Source organism: Sus scrofa, chromosome 15, assembly GCF_054392235.1.
Source record: "Sus scrofa isolate SSC_HxYL_T2T_F1_AM1 chromosome 15, Sscrofa_HxYL_maternal_Yorkshire_Landrace_v2.0, whole genome shotgun sequence".
Lineage (NCBI taxonomy): Eukaryota > Metazoa > Chordata > Mammalia > Artiodactyla > Suidae > Sus > Sus scrofa.
This window is the reverse complement of record NC_139397.1, coordinates 122,307,307-122,329,932: the sequence shown is the minus strand read 5'-3', so window position 1 is coordinate 122,329,932 and position 22,626 is coordinate 122,307,307. Positions and strand designations below refer to the sequence as shown.

General features: G+C 40.4%; 1 protein-coding gene and 1 pseudogene across 10 annotated transcripts in view; one reads left to right on the top strand and one right to left on the bottom strand.

Annotated features, from left to right (window-relative positions):
• The window catches only part of PARD3B (par-3 family cell polarity regulator beta), a 1,028,888-nt gene that overhangs the window by 955,430 nt on the left and 50,832 nt on the right, over window positions 1-22,626 (bottom strand). The window contains exon 1 of one of the 9 annotated variants that reach the window (XM_084998492.1): window positions 11,497-11,583. The exons of the other annotated variants lie outside the window; for them this stretch is intronic. The gene's annotated coding sequence lies outside the window, so the exon portion shown is untranslated. Of the gene's footprint in view, window positions 1-11,496; window positions 11,584-22,626 lie in introns of those variants that run through there. 9 annotated transcript variants of the gene reach the window in all.
• On the top strand, window positions 14,410-17,905 carry LOC110256967 (small ribosomal subunit protein eS17 pseudogene; annotated as a pseudogene). The gene has a single exon (XR_002339063.2). The product of XR_002339063.2 is annotated as a small ribosomal subunit protein eS17 pseudogene (transcript).

Below are 22,626 nucleotides of genomic sequence, written 5' to 3'. Positions count from 1 at the left end.
AGGATCCGAGCCGCGTCTGCAACCTACACCACAGCTCACGGCAACGCCGGATCGTTAACCCACTGAGCAAGGGCAGGGACCGAACCCGCAACCTCATGGTTCCTAGTCGGATTCGTTAACCACTGCGCCACGACGGGAACTCCAATAACCATTAACTTTGAATGAAGTTTGAAATTGTGATAATTACACTAAACTATATTAATTACTAACAGGAGGGCATTTTACTACATTGAGTTGACCAGAAAAGTCTAGGGATTTGCTGCACATTTCATCCAAAGAGGAGAGAAGAATTAACCACATGGAGTAAGTGCAAAGGGACAGTGCGAGATAAGAGTAAAGTGGTTAGCTGGTTATCCCCCTTGAGTCTTGCTTATTCAACATGACAGCTACATACAATTGAAAAAGAACAGGCAACAGGGAGCTCAAAGAAAGGTAGAGGATGATGAATCAGAACAACCTTGTACTCTACTGCTGAGAGATTTTCACATTTGAGAAACAATGAATAACGATAAAGATGCTTAAAGCTACGGAAAAGGGTAGGATAAAGGAAATGTCAAAATAATACAGTCGGGTGCTACAGATTAGGGACATAATATACTCACAGGCGAGTAGGGATTTGTAATTGTATAAAAATCAAAGATGAGTCCAAAATTTTCTCTTCAGTTGAGCTCTGCTTCTGAATGAATGTGTGCCCCCCCCCCAAAAAAAATTCCTATGTTGAAATCCAAAAATCCAAGGTGATGGTAAGGGGCAGGGGGGAGGTTGGGATGTGCCTAGGTCATGAGGGTAGAGCCCGCATGAATCTGATTAGTGTTTTTATAAAGACGCCCCCAGAGCTCCCTCACCCCCTTCCACCATGTAAGGTTACAGTGACAAGACAGCCATCAGTGACCAAGCAGGTCCTCAGCAGACACTGAATCTGCCAACATCACGATCCTGAACTTCCCGGACTACCTGTGAAAAATAAATATCTGTTTATAATCTACCTAGTTTATGACATTATTGTTATGCAAGCCTGAGCAGACTAAGACAAACTCCAAAAGGAACTGATTTCTAGATGACCCTGGCGAGTTCAACATCGGCATCTCTTTCATAACTTCCCCATGTCTCCTCTCCAGTGAAAATGCAGGAATCTAAAACATAGTATGTCATACAAAGAACCAAAGTGGTAATCACCACAGATGAGAGATGGCCATGCAGTTTGGAAAGTGGGAAGCTGGTAGCTGGGTAACATGTGGCTTAACAAAGCAGAGAGAACAGACACCTGAGCCAACCTAGAAAGAAGCCAACAAGAAGCAAGTCAGTGATTTAGGGCCTGGAGGTTGCAGGAGCCCTGAAGGTAGAGGCAAGGGCTGAAAATAGAGAACCATCTAACACTGCACTAGCAACCACTTCCCCCAGTCTAAGTGGAAAATTAGAGGTTTACATTATGGAAAGATAAAGCCAAGGAGACTATGTACTTGAAATATGAAATGTGCAGACATTGAGCGCAACTGAGCACGCGCATAAACACTAGAAAATTAGCTGAAAGTCTACATTGAAAAATGAATGAGTAAGGCTTCCCCTAGCTCACTTCTCAGTCAAAGCATCCTGGACACTGGCTGCCCAGGGTGATACCCTGACGCATAAAGAAAGGTCCCTAAAACTCATAAGGACCCTAAAGGAAGGTCTCTCTAGAAACAAAAACGATTTTCACAATAACATTGATATCACTTGATGGATAAACTATATCTACGACCATGAGAGTTTCCCATGAGAATGATGGGGATGTAATATTGTGCAATGAGATGTGTCAATATTTGGAGGATTGGCCTAACTCAATCAACTGGTATTTTCCAAACAACACTTACATGACACAAAATGTTACAAACCCATGCATAGGTATAAGTTCCATTAAAAAAGCAAGACTGACCATTGGATTTGAAGAGTTCTTTGATATGAGTGCAGATTCCACACTGCAACTAATCTTTAGCTTTTCAACTGCTTATTGAATTTTAGTGTAGCATCAGAGAACAATATTCACAATTATCTGAAAACACCTTGTACCAACTGCATATCTGGAGCCAGATTTTCTCCCAATGGTTATTAAAACAAATTTTAAGACTGATAGCAAAGGCAGATATGAGACTCCATTTATCTTCTATTAAGCCAAACATTGAGATTTGAAAAAAAAAAAAAAAAGTGTTCTCTTACTTGTCTCACTAGGTTTTCTTGAAACCATTATTTCACATAAAAGTTGTTTGTGTTAACATACAGTGGGTTTACTACTGTTATTTTTTAATGAAGTAGCTACTTTTTATAATTTCAGTTTTAGTTTCTAATACATATTCATTAGTAAACATAACCCAGATAAACAAAAGCTCTGTAAGTTGCAATGTTGATATGGTAGCCACTAATCACATTTGATTATTGAACTCTTAACAGGTGACCAGTCTGAATTGAGATATGCTCTAAGTGTAAAATAGACACTGAATTTCAAAGACTTAGTATTAAAATTAATGTTAAACCTCAATATTTTTATTGATTATGTGTTAAAACATTTTAGATTGATAGGGTTAAATAATATATTAATCTCACCCTTGACCCTTAAATATTTAAAATGTCAGTTATTCCCGTTGTAGTGCAACAGGAATGAATCTGACTAGTATCCATGAGGACACAAGTTCAATCCCTGGCCTCATTCAGTGGGTTAGGGATCCAGCATTGCTGTGAGCTGTGGTGTAGGCTGGCAGCTGCAGCTTGGATTTTTGACCCCTAGCCTGGGCACTTTCATATGCTGTGGGTAGGCCCTAAAAAGAAAAAGAAAAAAAAAAAAAAAAAAAAAAGCTCTACCAAAAATCCAAAGTGCCCAGCACAATAAATGATTTTTAAAACCACACATAACATGAACTTGCAGAGAATTGGCAGGGGAAAATGAGAAGGTTTGTGGGTGCAAGGCAGGTAAGAGGAGACTTACTCAGCAATAACACTAAAAGTCGAAAATAAAACACTGTCTTCCAAATTCTAAAGGAGAATTACTTCAACCTAGAATTTATCTTGATAATCAAGAATGAGTGAGGAATAAAGATATTTACAGACATGAATGGAAAAAAAAAAAAAAAAAAGCTCCTGAGAGCCCTTTCTCAGAAATCTCCTAGAAGTGTTCGAAATATATTTAAAGGAATATCACTAAACAAAAACGATGCCATTAATAAAACCAGGGAAATATATGTATAAGCAAAAAACTGATTACAGTATAGTATGTGGCTAAGTTTTGAAATATATTTTCCAGTCATACTAATATAAAAACTGAATAATGACTGCCCAAAATTACTAATTAATGAGACACAGGATGGGGAGGGGAACCAGAGGATGTGAACTAGGAGAAAGGAATGAAAAGCAGTAAATCATTATAATCAACCAAAAATATCTTAAATTTTAAAATAAAAAAAAATATGCACTGAGGCATATTGCTAAAAGTGAGAAGAAACACAACGTTGAAAGTGGTTGCCACTAAGGAACAGGCAGGTGTCAACTTTAAAAATAGTACAACCTAAAGTTGAGAATTATTGAGTTCCCATTGCAGCACAGGGGAAACAAATCCGACTAGTATCCATGAGGATGCAGTTTCCATCCCTGGCTTTGCTCAGTGGGTCGAGGATCCAGCTTTATCGTGAGCTGTGGTGTAGGTCACAGATACAATTCAGGCCCAGCATTGCTGTGGCCGTGGTATAGGCTGGCAATTTACAGCTCCAATTCAACCCCTAGTGTGGAAACTTCCAAATGCCATGAATGCAGCCCTGAAAAGCAAAAATAAATAAATAAATAGATAATCTCTGGTTTTATTTAGCACACAATAACTTAGGACTTAAGTCTGGACAGAGCCTCTCATCTCTAAGGGACAACTCTGAAGAGATGAAGAGGTAAGCGAGGAGCTGGGACAGAGAGGAATTTTTGCAACAAAGACCAAATAGCAGGAACATCAAAAGATTACTGTTAATTAAAGAAAACAAGTTACTTCGACCTAAGGAACTGAGCATTTTTCTGTGTATGGAAAGATGCAAGAGTCTTGACTCACTGCAATTATTCCTTTGATATGTACTTCAGCTATGTGGGGCCAGTGTTCTGTGCTTTCTCATCCTGAGTCTCCTCAGAGTGCACCACTGAGGGTGGCTGCTGTGGCTGATGGCTGGATGGTGGGCATCCTGTTTTTAATCCAGAGTTCCTTCCAGACTCACTATCAGGGTGGCTGTAATGTGATGACTTGGTGGCTGCAATAGCCTTTGTTTCCTGACGTGGCAAGCAACATTTCTCATTGACAAAGGCCTGGAACTTGAAATTGCTGATACATGTGAAAAACCTGGTACCACCTATATAATTTTAAGTGCCTTACTTCAATTAGTTTAAAGTAAAATTTAAAATATTTAAAATATCAAACAGGAATGGAAGATACCTTGAACAGTATACACACCTTGAACAGTATACACACCTTGAACAGTATACACACCTTGAACAGTATACACACCTTGAACAGTATACACACCTTGAACAGTATACACACCTTGAACAAACAAACAGACACTTGCAAAGAAACTTGGGGTTTGAGTTTTTGTTGACAAAGCAAACCAGCCAATGAAAAAGTTCAGAAAAATCAACTAAATGTATTGGTAATTTGTAAATGTTGCCATTTTTATTTTCAACTAGGCATAAATGCAAAGAAAAGACAGCCACCTGTCTAATGATTTACCAACGATCATAAGCTGGGGATCCACGGGCTGACCCAACCTGGAGACCCATGCCATTTGGTTGTATAGTTTGCCCTTTTAAAACCAAGGGAGTTGGTTTAAAATAGAATCCAGGTTGCTATCTTCCCTTGTAAAGGTGAAAATCTAGCCACAGAAGGCACAGCATGTGTTCCATCTAGGCAACAAGGAGCCAAAGCCCAGCAGAGGCAGCCTGGTACCTCCTAGACATTGAGCATCACACATCCCACTACCAGATATGGCATCATTTCTCTGCACATGCCCCCGCGCAGAAACAGAAGACAGGCCAAGAAGATACCATCTTTCAAAAATAATCAGAAATAGCACATATAGGTCTGAAAAAAAAAAAAAATTCAAGAAAATTCTCATTGTCCAAAAAGCAACTATATAAATAAAAGCAGACATGTACTTCTTCAGTCCAGCCCTTGCAGTGCTTAGAGCCTGAGAATCCTTGTTTAAAAGTTGATAGGCTTGAAAGAAACATTTGATTCATTTTTGCTATATCCTGCAAGTTTGCATTTATATATTTTTCCTATATATTGCAAAGCTTTATATAATGTGGTACATGCACACAAAATCAAAATAAGCAGATCAGGATGTTTTAAAATCATTGTAGACTTTGTTCTAACTTAATCTGTAATTCTGTATGTGAAGAACATTAAAAAATGAGACTGCATCAATGTTTTCTTCATTTCACTTTGGATTGTGTGATGCAAGTTATAACCCTATTTGTGCCCCAGTCTCCAAGTTCTCCACCTTAGTGTGGGGTGAAGGAAGAAGGGGAAAGGCAGCATAACTTTAAGACAAAGCTATATTAGTTTTATTTACATGCCACAACACAATCTCCAAATGACCTCTGCCTTTCCAAGTAACATTTTAACTAAAGTGACAGAGAAAGGAATGCCACATTAGAACTGAGAGCAAGATAAAAAGGTAGAAGTCCTAACATACTGCTCTGCAGAGCATTATTTGTGACAAGGGTTTCCCACTTTCTCAGAAAGGGTTCATAATGTCAGCTTTAACTATGCTGCAAATTTTAATAGGATGTGTCTAAATGAGGACCCTAAAATGGCTACAATGACTTCTTCATCTGTAGCACATTCTGAATGACATGAGCTACTTCTCACCTGGCCCCAGGAGTAAAGTCCCCCGCAGCTGTTGCCATTCATTCCTAATGCCTTGGGGCTCCCTCATAGCTAAGCACTCCCCTAGCAGGATGAGAGCCAGAATTAAAATGTTGTTTTGTGTTAACAAAACAAAGTGTGGTCAAGAAAGCCTTCTTTGAAGGGCTCTGTGCTCTGGTTTTAGAAATACTCAGCTAGCAGGGTGCTGTTACTGTACCCTCTGACTGCTGTTGGAGGGATGGCATTCTGGAAGCGGTTTGGAAAAGCTCAAAGGGCAGTGTCAGAACGACGTTTTCAGCATCAGTTGCAAAATAATGAGGTCTTCAAGTCTTAGAGGGATTTTTCAAACATGTGTCGACTGAATATCGTGTGATAAAAACACAGCTATGTTACTAATAAATACTTAAAACTGCTGGGCAGCAGTAACACAGATTGGACCAACTGGCCATGTATTGTTCTCAGAATGCTCAGAGTGGAGATAGTGTTTCTCCTCCAGAGAGGACACAGCCCGTAGACCAGCATATCAAAGTGACTCTAACAGGGCAAGGGAACAAGCAGCCACAAGTATGCTGATAAACCTCTTAAATTCTTGTTCATACTTGCCACATTAAGCAAACAAACAACAACAAACAAACCCACACCCAGATTTCATCATCCTGGTAATACAGAACTTTCATTCTTCCTAAATACCATTTTCCAATTGCAAAACACTTAGAAACAATGTGCGGATTCCTCAAAGGAACTGATATTAAATACACCATGCTTTACACCTTGCTACTCTCAAAAGTTAGATTGTAAAAATCAAAACTTTCTAAGTAAATCCAAAAGCCTACTGGGGAAAATACTTTAAAAACTTCCAAGTTTAACTTTAGACACAAAAATATGAGTAAAGTTTTAACATTAGAAACATGAGTAAAGTTTTAACATTAAACCAGGCTATCTAATAAGTAGGGTAACTCCAAGGGTAATACATCAAGGTAGTCTCTGAACTAGAATTGCATAATTGGAATTATTTCTAACACAGGGAGACAACTATTGAAATACACAGACTCATAGCCTTTTTCTTTTTAAGAGTTTCAAATTTCTCTCACCCACAATTTCACATTATAACCATTTTCCTATTAATCAGAGAAATGTAAAGACTGAAATCCTTGCACCTTCCCCAATATCACCACAATCATACAAACATACACGTGTTGTGTATGGATGTAGCTGGGGGCAGGGAGGAGGGAAGGCATCATGAGACTACAATCGAAGTCAGGATGATACAATCTGAAGACGTCCCAGGTAATTGGCATCCCTATGCAATGAACTATGAATGTTACACTCCTAAAGTTCCTGAGCCAACCAGTTGATTTATCCGCACTAATAAAGAGTTTATGCTTCCAGGACACATTACATCCTATTCCCATCTCCTTCCAGGCAAAACCCTGAGAAAGTAAGACCCAGCCAATTCAGAACAACTCCATTTGGCTCGAGCTTCTGGGAGCAGAGGAGCATTCTGCACAGCTTTCCTCCCAGTGCCCTCCCCCTGGAGATACCCAGCCACCCACACACACTAAGGGGAGAAGAATGGGAAAGGGCAGATCTTTCTTTCCTGGGAAAAAAGCCAGAGTGAAAGTTTTGGAGGATATAAACATCTAACAGCTAGTGGAGAGCCATGGAAACCTTCTCCCCAAGCAAATGTGCTTTGCTGTAAACTTTCCTTGCCCCTTGTAATAATTAGTGTTGTGTTAAAGCAAATATTTTTAAAACCCACAAGCATGTGCTATTTAAAATGCCTAATATTAAAAACAAACAAATTCCCCCTTCCTGCCTATCTAAAACCAGCAAGACATCCACTCTTTATCACCACAGATATTTATCAAGTAGCTGACTGCTGGGGAGATGAAATATTTTGTAAATTTCCTCCTGTCCATTCTGCCAGGATCCTCAGTGAAGGATCCCATGACACCCCTGAAATGAAGCACCATTGGCACACGCAAGTGCATCTTTCTGGGCGGAGGCTTGCCGAAAGTCCCAGCTGGAAAGGGGATGCAAATCTTTAAAAAATACCACGGCTTTCACAGGATTACAATTTACATTAATAGATTCCTCCAGCCATCTAGTTTGGCCACCCTAGAACTCCTAAGGAATAGAACTCTAAACCACCTATTCAGAGTTAATCCCCCTCTCAGGAAATCCCTTAATACAGGTCTCTGATGGGAATGTGAGGCTCAGCCCTTTACTTCCGGCCCCTGGGGATTTAGAACAGCTGATCCCCTTCTCAGGTGGAGCCACACACATCCCTTCATTCCCTTGGTTCCCAAATCCTCTGATTCCACTGTACTATTTTACTTGCTTACAGTTACCGCACTTTCTTCGCGCCGCCTATGTACTTTTTTTCCCATACCACTCACAGAATGGCATATATATATATATATATATATATATATATATATATATATATATATGCAAGCACTGCCTTCCTGTCCTTCCAAGGCCCAGTTAAATATGTCAGGTTACCAATTTGCCATGTTTAACAGAGGCCCTACTCCGCTAATATAGTCAACAATTATGATGCTAGGTCCTTTATTTGCCATTCTTCTCACAATTCTTCTCTGACTCTTTTGGGCTTCCTTCTAGAACCTATACTTCCTACAATTTAAAGGAAAAATTCTCTGGTGAGCCTTCATAGAGCTTACACTATAAAACAAACCAACCTCCCAACTGCTGTATTTAATAACTTTAATATTTCATATATATATGGTAATCTGCTTCACTAATTTCTTTTTGATTATGATCTTAAACTCTGAGCTACTGAAGAGTATCGTATGTCGAGGACTATTTCTCCAATTTGCTAAGACCATTATCACTTTAAATTATTAAGTGTGCTCAATTTGCGCAATACCAGAAACCCAGTGACTATGCCAAAGAGTCTATTTTGCAATCACCTAATGGTAGTTCTAAGATGCTACAGCATCATGTCTGACTTCTTGCTAAGCAATGTTTACTTTAAAGCAAGAATCAACAGGGAGGGTAGGGAGAAAAAATGTCTGTCTTTAAAGGGAAACATGAGAAAAAGATAAAAATGTTTGAGGCTTTAATATATCTAAGAAAAATCCATACACACACTCTAACTGCTCCTGCACGATTGTTTTGGTTCTGTTTTCCTGGGGCGGGAGAGCATCCAAAGGAGATCTAAAGGAGTCTCTGTAAACTCCCCTGAATTGAATGCTACCCTAATGAGGTGCATACAGGTGATGCTTTTGGAGCAGTCTTGCCCTATTAACCCAGCAGCATCTTATGGGACTAGGTCATGACACCAAGAAGTCCTCTGTGGCAGCCACTGAAACTTGCTCATAAATCGTTGATGCTGGAGTTCCTGTTGTGACACAGTGGAAACGAATCCGACTAGGAACCATGAGGTTGCGGATTCGATCCCTGGCCTCGCTCAGTGGGTTAACGATCCGGCGTTGCCATGAGCTGTGGTGTAGATTGCAGACGTGGCTCAGATCCCAAGTTGCTGTGGCTCTGGTGAAGGCCAGCAGCTACAGCTCCTATTAGACCCCTAGCCTGGGAACCTCCATATGCTACAGGTGCAGCCCTTAAAAAAAGAAAAAAAAATGTTGATGCTCTTGTTCTAAGACCATGATAGAATCACACTTCACCACCCACTTAAACTTAGGTTTGGCCATTAACTGCCCAAAGAAGTGTGAGCATAGGTAACACGGGCCTCTCTGCGCAGAAGCTTTCAGACCCAATACCTGGATTTCCCACTCTTTCCCCCTGGTTTTCTGTAATTCTAGACATTTTAAGATGGAGCCTCCATCAGCCAGGACCCAAAGGATAGAGGGAGCTAATCTCCTTATCCCCCACGAGGGGCTCATAACATGAGGGAGAAATTGCTACTTTAAGCTAGGTTTTCCGATTTTTTTGTTATTGCAGCATAACCTCACCTTTCCTGATCCCAGTTTTAAACACCAATATATAAGATACAGTGTTGTGCTACACCTGTGGGAAACTCAAGACGAAGTCAGGTGGGAGGTAGTAACCCCCTCAAGTGGAGATTAGAAACAGAGGGTGCACACAGAACCAAATTTGGTCATGAATCGAGGACTGCAATTCCAGCTTCCATCCATGGAAAGCCTTCTAAAGCCTTGTGGTCAAACCACTTTCTAAAGGAGGAAGGAAAAGAAGTCGGCTTTCCATTAACAAATAGTAGCGAGACCGGAAGCCATAAAGGAGACAGGTGAGGCTGCAGCGTGGATTACAAGAACAGTCATAGGAAATAAATTTGGGAATCTAAGATGCAACAGAGGACAAGACAAGCCTTGAATCATCAAAATATGAACAATGACCGTAAAAACACCCATAATGCCCCAACACATTTTAGGGCACCCCATAACACTCAATCCTCATAACCATCCATGGGGTAGATACTATAGCGACTCCCCATTTATAGATGAAAAGTAAGGTACAGATAGTGATGGCCAGAGGCCCAAAGGGAGGAAGTAGCAGAACCAGGACTCGAACTCATTCAATCTTACTCCAGGGTCTGTGACATTAACTACAACACTAGATTTGCTCTCACAGACTTTAGACCACCTTCTATACAGGCTTTGAGACTCACTACGTGTTTAGGAAAGAAAGTCCATGACCAGCATCATGCTGTACTTGTGCTGAGTGTATAATGAGTCAAAGGACTGGTGGGTAGGTAAGATACCTTTTAGAAATCCCTGAAACAAAGCTCTGAAATGAAGCCCGTTCAAGATCTAAAGAGCCTTGTATTAAGATAGAACTAGTGACTATGAATCAATAATTCAGAAATGCATGATAGGGTCAGAGCAACATGCCTTCTGCCCCTTGGTGTGTGGCAGTTTAAGGCTGCCTACAAGGGTTTTGCTGCTCCTTTCATGGAGAGGGAGCTAGTCTAATTCTGCTCCCTCTCTGGCTTTCTCACACACTTGCTTGACAAAGAGACTATGGTAAAAATGATGGCCTGGGACTTCTGATGCCAGGTCATAAGAAGCCCTACAGCCCCTGCCTGGCTCTCCTGAAGCATCTAGAGCCCTGAGTCTCCTTGAAAGAAATACAAATACCTTGCAAAGAGGCTTTGTGTAAATGCCCCAAGAGTACACAGAGAGGACCCAGCTGAGCTCCGAGGCCTTCCAGGTGCACAAGACTATGAGCCAGCCATGTGAATTAAGCCACTTTGGACTCTCCAGGCCACTGACAACTAAATATCACCAAGTGTCCCCCAACTGATGCTCTAGGGAACAGACACAGCCTCCAGCCAAACTGTGCCAAGTCCTTGACCCATAAGACCATGAGATATAATTAATATCTTAAGACAATGCATGTTGCAATGGCTATGCTGGAATAGACAACTGGAACACACTGTTTATTAAAGGAACCCTGAAGTGCAACCAACTATGTCAAGGTCACTGGACATGCTCAGCCCCTCACTTCATTCCAAACCAGTCAGAATTTGTGCACATGGACTGGAGGACTGGCGTGTTTAGCAAGTTTCACCACTCCAAATGCTTCTCACATTGACGTTTGAGAAGATTAGAACCAAAACCACATACACAATAAAAATGGAACAGAAAAGACTGGTTTGCCATAAGATAAGTGGGATGAAAACTTACGCTGTCGTTCATCTCCTGCCCTTCCTGGCTCCACAGTCCCACTCCACACTGGCTGCCTGGAGCATCACCCAGGAAGCTTGAAATGCTGCCCAATCCTGAGCCCCGCCCCAAGCCTATCACTGGGAGGAGCCCCCAGGTGATTCTAACACGCAGCTAGGATTGTCAACAGCTTGGTCAGAGTTAACCATTAGTGCTTAACTGCTTTATGAGCAAAAAAAAGGTATTAAAAAAAAAAAAAAAAAGGTTTCCTAGGAAAAGAATCATTCAGAAGAAAGGAAGGTTTGGCTTGATTCCCCAAAGCTGCAGCAATGATCTTCAGGGACCACTTGAGTAAAATCAAGTAGAAAGAAATTGAAAGTTCTCTTCTTCCAAAAAATCTAAAATGACTCACATATGTATATTATTTTGGTTAAATAGTATTTTCAGTATATAAAGTGTATCTTAAATCTCTAAGTATGTTTCAAGAAGCAGTTTCAGGGAGCAGTTGGTGACTCTCAGGAGCAAATTTATATTTCTGCTTTTAAAATATCGTCGGGAAAGATTGGATGTCAAACAGCTTTTATGGGGAACATTTAACTTTTTAAAAAGGTAGCTTCGGCACTAGGCTGCTCACCACCTGATGGATTATATTCTCTTACCGAGCTAAGATTAAAACTTTTTTCCTAATACAAAGAATTCCGGAATGGAATCAAAAGGATATTAATATCTAGAATGTATACAAAAAAGTCAAAATGCTCTTCTCCAACTCTCCGTGGTGAGTAAGAGCACTCAGGATGTCAAAGGCACAAGGCTGTAGGCCATTTCCTATAAAACAAATATTCCCTCTAAACACTGTTAATATTCAGAGATTAGACAATGAGGTCATTAATGATGAATGAAATCATAAGCAGCTGTCTTAGACTCATCATCAAATGCTATTCAAGTGTGAATGGAAATGACCCAGGACTTTTCAATAAATATTTATTTCTCACCCAGCAGAGAGTACCGACCATGAGCCAGGTAATAGCAGGGCAGGTGAAAGGAAATCACCCAGAGATTTGCCCAAGAAGAGGCTGGATGAGCCAGATGGAATCACTCAAGTTTGAGCCCAGGAGGCATTTTCCTAGCAAAGGGGGAAGCTGTCTCCTACAGTGGAAACTGGTATGAATGAAGATCTTCCCTACCAAGGTGCAGCTGCTCCTCGAACTTGGAAGTATTTTTCCAAACTCCTGTTGGGTTTGCACTGCATGCTTCACATTCTTTCTGTGTAGAGTCCTTTTCAAAATTAGCCAAATGCACTTGTGACAGGAGTGAACAGAGGGCAGTCTATAAAGCAAAGTTGTTTTTTTTCTTTTTAGGGCCACACGTGTGGCAGATGGAAGTTGCCAGGCTAGGGGTCAAATCAGAGGAGATGCAGCTGCAGGCCGAAACCACAGCAATGTCAGATTTGAGCCGCGTCTGCAACCTACACCACAGCTCACGGCAACATCGGATCCTTAACCCACTGAGCGAGGTCAAGGATCCAACGCGCATCCTCACAGATACTCATTGGGCTCGTTACCTCTGAGCCACAGTGGGAAATCCCCATAAAGCAAGGTTTTTATCGGGGTGTAGTTCACAGGTATTAAGGTTCTACATTTTTGTTACACATGATTGTTAGAACAGTGAAAAACGTCCTGTGGTCTGATCTAAAGAAAAACAACATTGAAGTTGAGAGGGTAAATTTTCAATATTTTCATTATCTGTCCCCGATGGTCCTCAGGGATCCAAACAGTGCACACACATTTTGTGGATTGCTTTACTTCTCAGCACTTAATTTGCCCCAGTAGAGAAATTAACAAACAATAACTACTGAAACACTTTGTTATGAGGATTCCTGAAGTAATGCTGGCGAATTAATCAAGACCTACAAATTATTTCCACCAGAGCTAAAATACTGCCTTTCTAATACAAAATGTGCTATTAGGAAGTCAGGTGCAGAAAAATTAAGAAAATCCGCAGAGTTTGACAGCAAATTTAATAAAACAGGAGTTATAAGGGCATAGAAGAAAATTAACTTAGATGCCTCAGGTTATATGATAAGGATCAGCATTTTCAACTTTTCTGACTTTAAAGACATTCTACCTCTACTTCTTTGTTCCTGCACTGAGCAAGAAGGCTCTTACTGCCCACTTTAAAAGATAAATAAGTGAGCACACGGCTATATAGAGAAGTAAATTTGCTCCCCTTAGGGTTTCTGAGGATGCTATTAACCCAGCATCAGTAATACCTATGTACAAACTGTTTTTCCTAAAGTAGAAAGGGATTTATAATTATCCTGGTTCTACAGGTTGATTCCAAATATTTATTGAGCATCTGGTAAGAGAAAGCATTTGTGTGGGTCAATATGGCAATGCAGAGTGGAATACAGAGAGCTCTTTGCATCATCAGTGTAGCTGGGGAAAGAGCACACATGCCATAAAATCCAAAGTGGTTAAAAGATACTTAGTATCAACTTCTGATTTTATGCAATATGTCATCTACTACAGACTGAAAAGTTTAATGGTTTCATATGCTTTTTATCTTTTATTTCTTTCTTTCTTTCTTTTTACAGCCACATCTGCGGCATATGGAAGTTCCCATCTAGATGCCTAATTGGAGCCACGGCTGTCTGCCTATGCCGCAGCCACAGCAATGCCAGATCCAAGCCATATCTTTGAGCTGTAGTTTAAAAAATGCCAGATCCTTAACTCACTGAGTGAGGCCAGGGATTGAACCTACATCCTCACGGAGACTATAACCTGTCCTTAACCCGCTGAGCCACAAAGGAGATTCCATTTTTTATCTTTACATCTCACCCGTCCACCCACACCAACAGTCAGCACAGAGACATTCCTAAAATGGTTTGATTTGATTTGGTCTCATTTTTATTTTTTTTTTTTTTTTTTTTTTTTTTTTTTTTTTTTTTTTTTTTTTTTTTGTCTTTTGTCTTTTTGTTGTTGTTGTTGTTGTTGTTGCTATTTCTTGGGCCGCTCCCGAGGCATATGGAGGTTCCCAGGCTAGGGGTTGAATCGGAGCTGTAGCCACCGGCCTACACCAGAGCCACAGCAACACGGGATCCGAGCCACGTCTGCAACCTACACCACAGCTCACGGCAACGCCGGATCGTTAACCCACTGAGCAAGGGCAGGGACCGAACCCGCAACCTCATGGTTCCTAGTCGGATTCGTTAACCACTGCGCCACGACGGGAACTCCTGGTCTCATTTTTAAATTGGCGCTCCCACTGGAGAGATGTTATTAAGTAAGAGCTGGCCACACCGCCTGTGACACGGAAAAGCAAACAGGCCATGGTGAAGATTAAAACCCAGCTTTCTGATCTAAATGGACATTTTACAAACCACAGATTAGAAATGGTGTGTATAGAACTCATTGTAACATTCTACCTTCTTGTAAACTCATACCAGTCAGATGTTCACTTTCTGTTTCTTTGTGCTACTACCTAAGAAAAGTCTTGGGCAGGATTTCTAGCAAAAGAGAACTGAAAGATTGAAAACTAAGGCAGTTGAATGAAAGGAGTACATTTAGCTTAGAGGAGACACACTCTAAGAGTGTCTAAGAGTGACAGGAAAAGCATTATACAGAAAGCATACAATGAAGCAGCTGATATTCGTATTATTTAGCAGATTTACAAAGTCTTTCAGGAGCAGTATCTCATGTATCTTGCTCACATGATGAAGTTTGTGTCCCAGTTGCACAAAAAAAAATAATATTGAGGCTAAAGGCAAGTGCAGAGCTGAAATACAAGCCCAGGCTTTGTCTCTTTCTCTAATTGAGTACTACTTATCCTCACCAGAAACAACTCCCCTCAAGGAGGGGATCAAATCAATGATCTCTGGCTTTTGCCATGATTATAAAAGAAAGGATAGCAACCAACTGCACACCACCTTCAACAGGGCCCGAAAAACACATGGCTTATATCGACTTTAGTGTAATTAGCTAAACAAAGAAATTCCCTTACATTTCTATAATACCTGAAGATGTTAAATGTTACTGTTTGAATAACTTAAAAGGTGAAGTCTTGTCTGCAAGATTACTTCCAGAACTTTTTTTCTTATCTTTCTTTCTTTTTTTTGGGGGGGGGAGGGTGGGGGGCTACCCTGCAGCCTATGGAGCTCCAGGGCCAGGGGTCTAATCTGAGCTGCTGGGCTGGGAATCGAATCCACATCCCTGCTGCTACAGAGACACCATCGATCCTGCTGCACCACAGCAGAAACTCCCAGATGTTATCTTTTAATCCTACCATGGGAATAGATACATTTTCATCTAAATGTGAGCAATAACATTCATAGGATAACAGTAACAATCACTTTCACTAAGTTTCTTCAACCTGAATTAAGCAATTCGTGAACTGCTTAAGTTTTACGTTACGATTTTTTTCTTGAAACAAGAGATCTACATATTCAAGCACTGGTTCCTGATTCATGAAGAAATTCACTTGGAGGAGCCTATTTATAAAAAAGAAATAATTTACATGTAAGAATTCAAAATTCATATCACATATAATCGTTCTTCAATTAATCAAATTTGATGAGAAATTCTAATAAGGTTTCACAATTAAGGTTTTTTATATATTAAAAAACAATATAGCAATCACCATCTAATGTGTAAGACCCAACCACTGCACAGATGATGTTCTAAATTTGAACTTGAAAGGAAAACCCATCAGTGTGCCTGCTTGATTTCTTTAATCTATTCATGTAGGTTAATTACCTGACACTCATTAAGATGACTCTGGGCTTCTTTAAATTTCTGACCATATTAACCTCTCCAACTAATCCTTATTAGAAAAATATTAAAGAGTGTTCATTGCTATTACAAATTGAATTTGAAATGATGAAACAATTATCAAATAAATGGAGTAGAAAACGAGGTTATATGCATGAGAAGATTCAATGCATCAAATATTTTACTTCCATTATTATAAAATAAAGGTCTTAAGGTCTATATCCAGGAAATGTGTTTAAAGATCAGTCCTTGAAAGAAATCTATTTCATTCTTATCCAGTGGGGTCACAAACAAAAATCTCAAGTTCATCATTAACAGGTTTATTCAGGAAAAAAGAACTTATTTTAAGCTAAACAATTATACAAAAAACGCAACCATCTAGCTCAGTAAGTCTACACTAAGATCATTTAGTCTTGAGTCTCACCTTTCACATAACTCATTTTGCAAATAAAATGGTAGAGAGAAGCCAAAAGTGCTGGTCAACATTACAAAAGTATGAAATAGGAATGAGACGTCACTTTTAAAAACTGAAACCTTATCATTTCAGTTCTAGGACAAAAAGGAAATTCAAAGACGTTTCTTCTCCAGACAAATTTCATTAAAAAATTGTCCTATGCCCTTCAGCAGCTGATATTTCATCTCTGTACACTCTATTTTTTAAAGACATTATGAAGAGAGTGACAGTATTTTATAAATGTTCATCTAAGTTGTATTAGAGGCTAGAATAGAAAACAAAAAGGTAAAAAAGTCTGGATGCAGGCAAGGAAGTGAAGAAATGGGAGAATTAGGAAGAGATTAGGAGAGAAAGGGGAAAGGATGCAGGGGATATTGACAACAAACGACAAGGTATTAAAATCCTTAACATAGAAAAGATCCTCACAAAAGAAAAGACACCAGTGTCCTTTGTCCATTTCCTTTTTCTTTCAAACTGTAAATAGCTACTACTAAAGGGAAACACAAGCAGCCAACAGACATGGCAGAAACTAACTTCATTAATACAGTTTTTTTTTTGTTTGTTTTTTTTTTTAAATGGGAAAATGTTTTACTCTCCATTTTGACAAAAATGAACCAAGAAAGCAGTCTCAAACTCAGCTGAGAGCAGCACTGATGGGATCTCTTACAAACTCCTTTTGGAAGACTGCACCCAAGTTTTAAAAATACACTTGTGCCTCTTTTACCAAGAACCCACCAAGATGGGGCGCGTTCACACCAAGACCGTGAAGAAGGCTGCCCGGGTCATCATTGAGAAGTACTACACGCGCCTGGGCAACGACTTCCACACCAACAAGTGCGTGTGCGAGGAGATTGCCATTATTCCCAGCAAGAAGCTCCGCAACAAGATCGCAGGCTATGTCACACATCTGATGAAGCGGATTCAGAGAGGACCAGCGAGGGGTATCTCCATCAAGCTGCAGGAGGAGGAGAGAGAGAGGAGAGACAACTACGTGCCTGAGGTCTCAGCCCTGGATCAGGAGATCATTGAAGTAGATCCTGACACTAAGGAGATGCTGAAACTCTTGGACTTTGGCAGTCTGTCCAACCTGCAAGTCACTCAGGCTACAGTTGGGATGAATTTCAAAACACCACGTGGAGCCGTTTGAATCTTTCTGCTATGCTGTAATATTTTGAATAAAACTCAGTCAACAACCAAAAAAAAAAAAAAATACACTTGTGATGTGTGCATACAATGTAATATTGCAGATGCTCATATATATACACATATACAATACATATATTTCTTTAGTTTAGCTCTTACAGGTCTAGGTACCAGGTACTGTTCTAAGCATTCTACAAATGTTAATTCATTTACTCCTTATACAAATCCTATTATATAGGCCTGATCATTATCCCCATACTAGAGATGAGGAACTTGAGGCAGAGGGCTAAATGACTTATGCAACCTTACAGAGGCAATAAGTGGAAGAGCTGGCTTTAGAACCCAGGCAATCTACCTCTAGAGCCTGAGCCCTGAAGGATGTATAAACAACATACAAATAGTTTTCTCTGATAATGGGGTTTTAAGTAAGATTATGTTTTACCTATCTAATTTTCCAACTTAAACTTGTATTATTCTTTTAAGAAAATGTTTGTTTCAATGCACAAATAAAAGAGTAACTCAGAGAAAAAAAAGAAAAAAAAAGAAGGTGTTCCCGTTGTGGTTCAACAGAGATGAGCCTGACTATCATCTATGAGGACACAGGTTTGATCCCTGGCCTTGCTCAATGGGTTAAGGATCTGGCATTGCCCTAAGCTGTGGTGTAGGTCGCAGACGTGGCTTGGATCTGGTGTAGGCCAGTGGCTACAGCTCTGATTCCACCCTTAGCCTGGGTACTTCTATGTGCCACGGGTGCAGCCTTAAGAAGGAAAAAAAAAAGGAATAACTCAGGAAGTAAATATGGCTAGAAAATGCAAAATCCGAATCATCAAGATAGAGATGATATTTAGGGTTTCAACATGGAAACTAAAAGAATGAATAAAAGACAAAAGCAGAAGGCCCAAATCTGAGGTTAATTTTTAATATGGGGGTCTTAACTGGATGGATGTCAGATACTCTAAAAAGCTATGCATTTGAAGCTCTATTCCCACAGGCTCTTATATGTAACAGTATTTCTGTGGGATATTAATAGATGAGCTATGATAGGAAGGCACCACAATTATATAGTTTTATACAATGGACGTATACAAAAGGAAAATGATTTCTTTGTCACAAGACACATTCTCAGTGACTCTCCAAGAAGCTGACATTTCCCGATTTATTTGTCCATAAAACTCTCTTCCAAAAATCTCCTCCTCAAAGTAAGTCTCTATAGAGCACACTCGGGGGCGGGGGGGGGGGGTGCGGAGCGGATTTAGAATATTTCCACTCATCTTTCTCCTTCATTCAAACAAGTACCAGGTGCCAAGTGCCTTGAGACAAACATCAAGGCATACAAACAGCAGAGAAAAGGAGTTCTAGTCCCAGCTCCTGCTCCCTGGCCCACTTAAGACTGTTTATTCAAGAGTAGAAGAGGGTCAATACCACCTGTTCCCCCGCATCTCTAACTGAGATGTTTAAGAAGTGAAATGAGTTTGCAAAGCACATCCACCCACGTTAGCAGTATAATCCTATGCAAACAACTGCCTTCTCTCCACATTCTGGGGCTAAGTTGACATTACTTGTACTGGTTTCTCACAGTTCCCAATACCTTACCTGGAGAAATGACTTAAAAAAAATTTTTTCCCCCCGGGGGAACTCTTGACAGCAAATAAACAGCATCCACAAAAGGACCATATTTATTAGTGAGGCTTTATCCCTGATTCAGATCTCTACCACAAAACAAAACACCTGCCTCAGCCCCTTCCACATGAGAAAAATAATTCCACTTTTTGAAATGAGCTTCGGAAGCCTTACACTGTCCCCATCATAGATCTCGAGCATGGCAAACACTGAGCCAATGAATTAGGGAGGTTCATTTCCCATACCCAGTTCTCCAGCCAGCTTAATTCCTTAAAAGCCTAAAACTGCCACCATTTTACACACACACACACACACACACACACACACACACACATACACAAATATATGTACAAGCCACAACTACCAATGTTCTCTGCAATTTTTTTCTCTTTCTTTCTTTCTTGCTTTTTTTTTGGTCTTTTTAGGGCCGCATCCATGGCATGTGGAGGTTCCCAGGCTAGGGGTCAAATCAGAGCTGTAGCTACCGGTCTACGCCACAGCCACAGCAACATAGAATCCAAGCCGTGTCTGGGACCTACACCACAGCTCCTTAACCCACTAAGGGAGACCAGGGATCAAAGTCACAACGCCAGATCCTTAACCCACTAAGGGAGACCAGGGATCAAAGTCACAACCTCATGGTTACTAGTCGGGTTCATTAACCACTGAGCCAGGCGGGAACTCCTGCAATTCTTTTTCTTGCTATGCTTGGCTCAGTTGAAAGATTATTTGGAGGGTGTTCTATGTTTCTGTATCTGCTAAAGGTTTTTTGCAACCAACACCCCACATACTTTTCCACCAGGCAAACAAACCTCTAAACCTCTAAAGCCAACCAAAGATGCCCCTTTATGAGCAGCAGGATTCACCCTGGAACCCAGAGGTTAAATAATCACTTTCTTATCTTCTTGTTAAACAACTTTAAAAATAGCCAAGGCTCATTACATTCTGTTTCTGGTCTGGCAAAATAAGATGACACCAAGAAGTAACTTGGAAGACAATGTTCAATAAGGCTCCATCATCACACATGAGGCCCTGCTCCAAGATCATCAGCATCTCTAGGAAGGAAAAACAAGTAGGGACAAAATAGAAAGAAAAAGAATAAAAGATGAGGCAGATTGGTTAGCGGTTGATGATGTTAGGAGCTGGGTGATGGACACATGGAGGTGAAGGGCTCATAATCCATTCTATACATAAGGTGGAAATTTTTCACAATAAAGTTTTTCTAAATTAAAAAAAAAGGAGGGGGAACAATGGTTATTAGACAATAAAAACCAAGGACATTACATTCCTTCGTCTCATGATTTCATAATCCTAAATGTAATTATTTATCAAATTCATTCTCAATCCAAAAAAAAAAAAAAAAAAGCCATCACAAGACATTGTGGTGCTGTACTGTTTCTATTTAATTGTATTTATACTCAGTAGTCAGAGCTCCGTGACAGAAGAGCACATGTCCTTCTCAGAGCATCTAGCACAGCACCTGCAAATAATTAGCTGGTCAAAAAGAAAACTTTGCTGAATGAATGAATAAAATCCTATTTCTTTGTTTTGTGGAGAACTCAAATTGAGCCCCAAAGCACAGCATTCTCTCATTTCCCTCAAAAATTAAATTCTGAGTCTTAATGTTGACCCAGGCTCTGATTATTACAAAACATGAGATAAAGCAAGAATGCATGAAACTTGTGAAATACACCCTTATTTTATCCATGTGGCTTTATGCAAAGATACCTGTCTCTCTGAAACAGCTTCCTCAGTTTCAAAGTGATAAAAAAAAAAAAAAAAAAGGCCTCACGAAATGACTATTTTCTAGTGGATAAAATATATAAATGCTCCACCCCTTGAAAAGCATCAAGAGGAGTTCCCGTCATGGCTCAGTGGTTAACAAATCTGACTAGGAACCATGAAGTTGCGGGTTCTATCCCTGGCCTTGCTCAGTGGGTTAAGGATCCGGCGTTGCTGTGAGCTGTGGTGTAGGTGGCAGACATGGCTTGGATCCCGCGTTGCTGTGGCTCTGGTGTAGGCCAGTGGCTACAGCTCCGATTCAACCCCTAGCCTGGGAACCTCCATATGCCATGGGTGTGGCCCTAGAAAAGGCAAAAAGACAAAAAGAAAAAAAAAAAGAAAAAGAAGAAGCTCCAAAGATACTTGATTTCTTCTGTCAACTTTCTTCTCACCCAACTTCTTCCTTCCAGGCTTCCCTTATTCCCCAGCACCAATAATCTACAAACACAGGCAGTCATCTCATCAGCATTGGGGGATGGTGGGACAAAAAGCCAAACCATGAACCACTGTCTTAAACATTCTACCCCTGTGGTCCCCATCCTTGCCAGAACCCTCGGACTCCATCTCAGTTTCTCATCTCTTCAATACTTGGCCTCATCATGGGACTAACATCAAAGATTTAGGAAGAGGAGAGTCTCCATGGTCAGTGGGGTGGGGCCTGGGAACTGAAGGCAAACCAGCCTTTGGCCTCCTTTGGAGACCATGGACGAAGGTGATTTTTTTTTCTTGGCTTTTCAAGCAGACCTTCTGAGTGTACTTTTCTACAGAAACAAAGAAACTCCATGTCATTAAGGTATAATTCTGGTTCACCGAAGACCAGATAGGATTTTCTGAACTGATGTCGCATCTAAGTCCCTTGTGAAAGAGCAACTTGCAAACAGTTCCCAGAAATTCTCATCGCAAGCTCTTTCCATAAGATAGACTCAGGACCCTAAGGAACAGACGTTTCTCCAGCCACGTCACTGCAGGTAACATTCGGATTTTTGCATTTAAAGATGATGGAAAAAGAAAATTCACGAAGGCATCTGATCAAACCACCTTATGGACAACATCATAGCTGAGGTCTCCCTCTTTCTTTAATTCTGTCCTGTTTACATTGTGGGATTTTAAGTGTTTTTTATTTTCTTCTTTACAAAGTATTTTCTGAGGTTTTCCTCCAATAAGTATGTATTACTTTTATAGGTCAGAGAATAAAATAGCCACCAACAGAACTATCTTGAAGAAAGAAAGAAAAATGCTCCTGTCCCTTGAAAAGCACATTTATAGAACTCCGTGGTGATGGGAAAAGGGTGATTAGCAATTCAAGTGCTACAGGTAGCAGTCCTGCCCTGGCCTCCAAAGCACGTGCTCTGGGTTCCAGGGCCTGGGTAAAGTCAGGCTCCACCA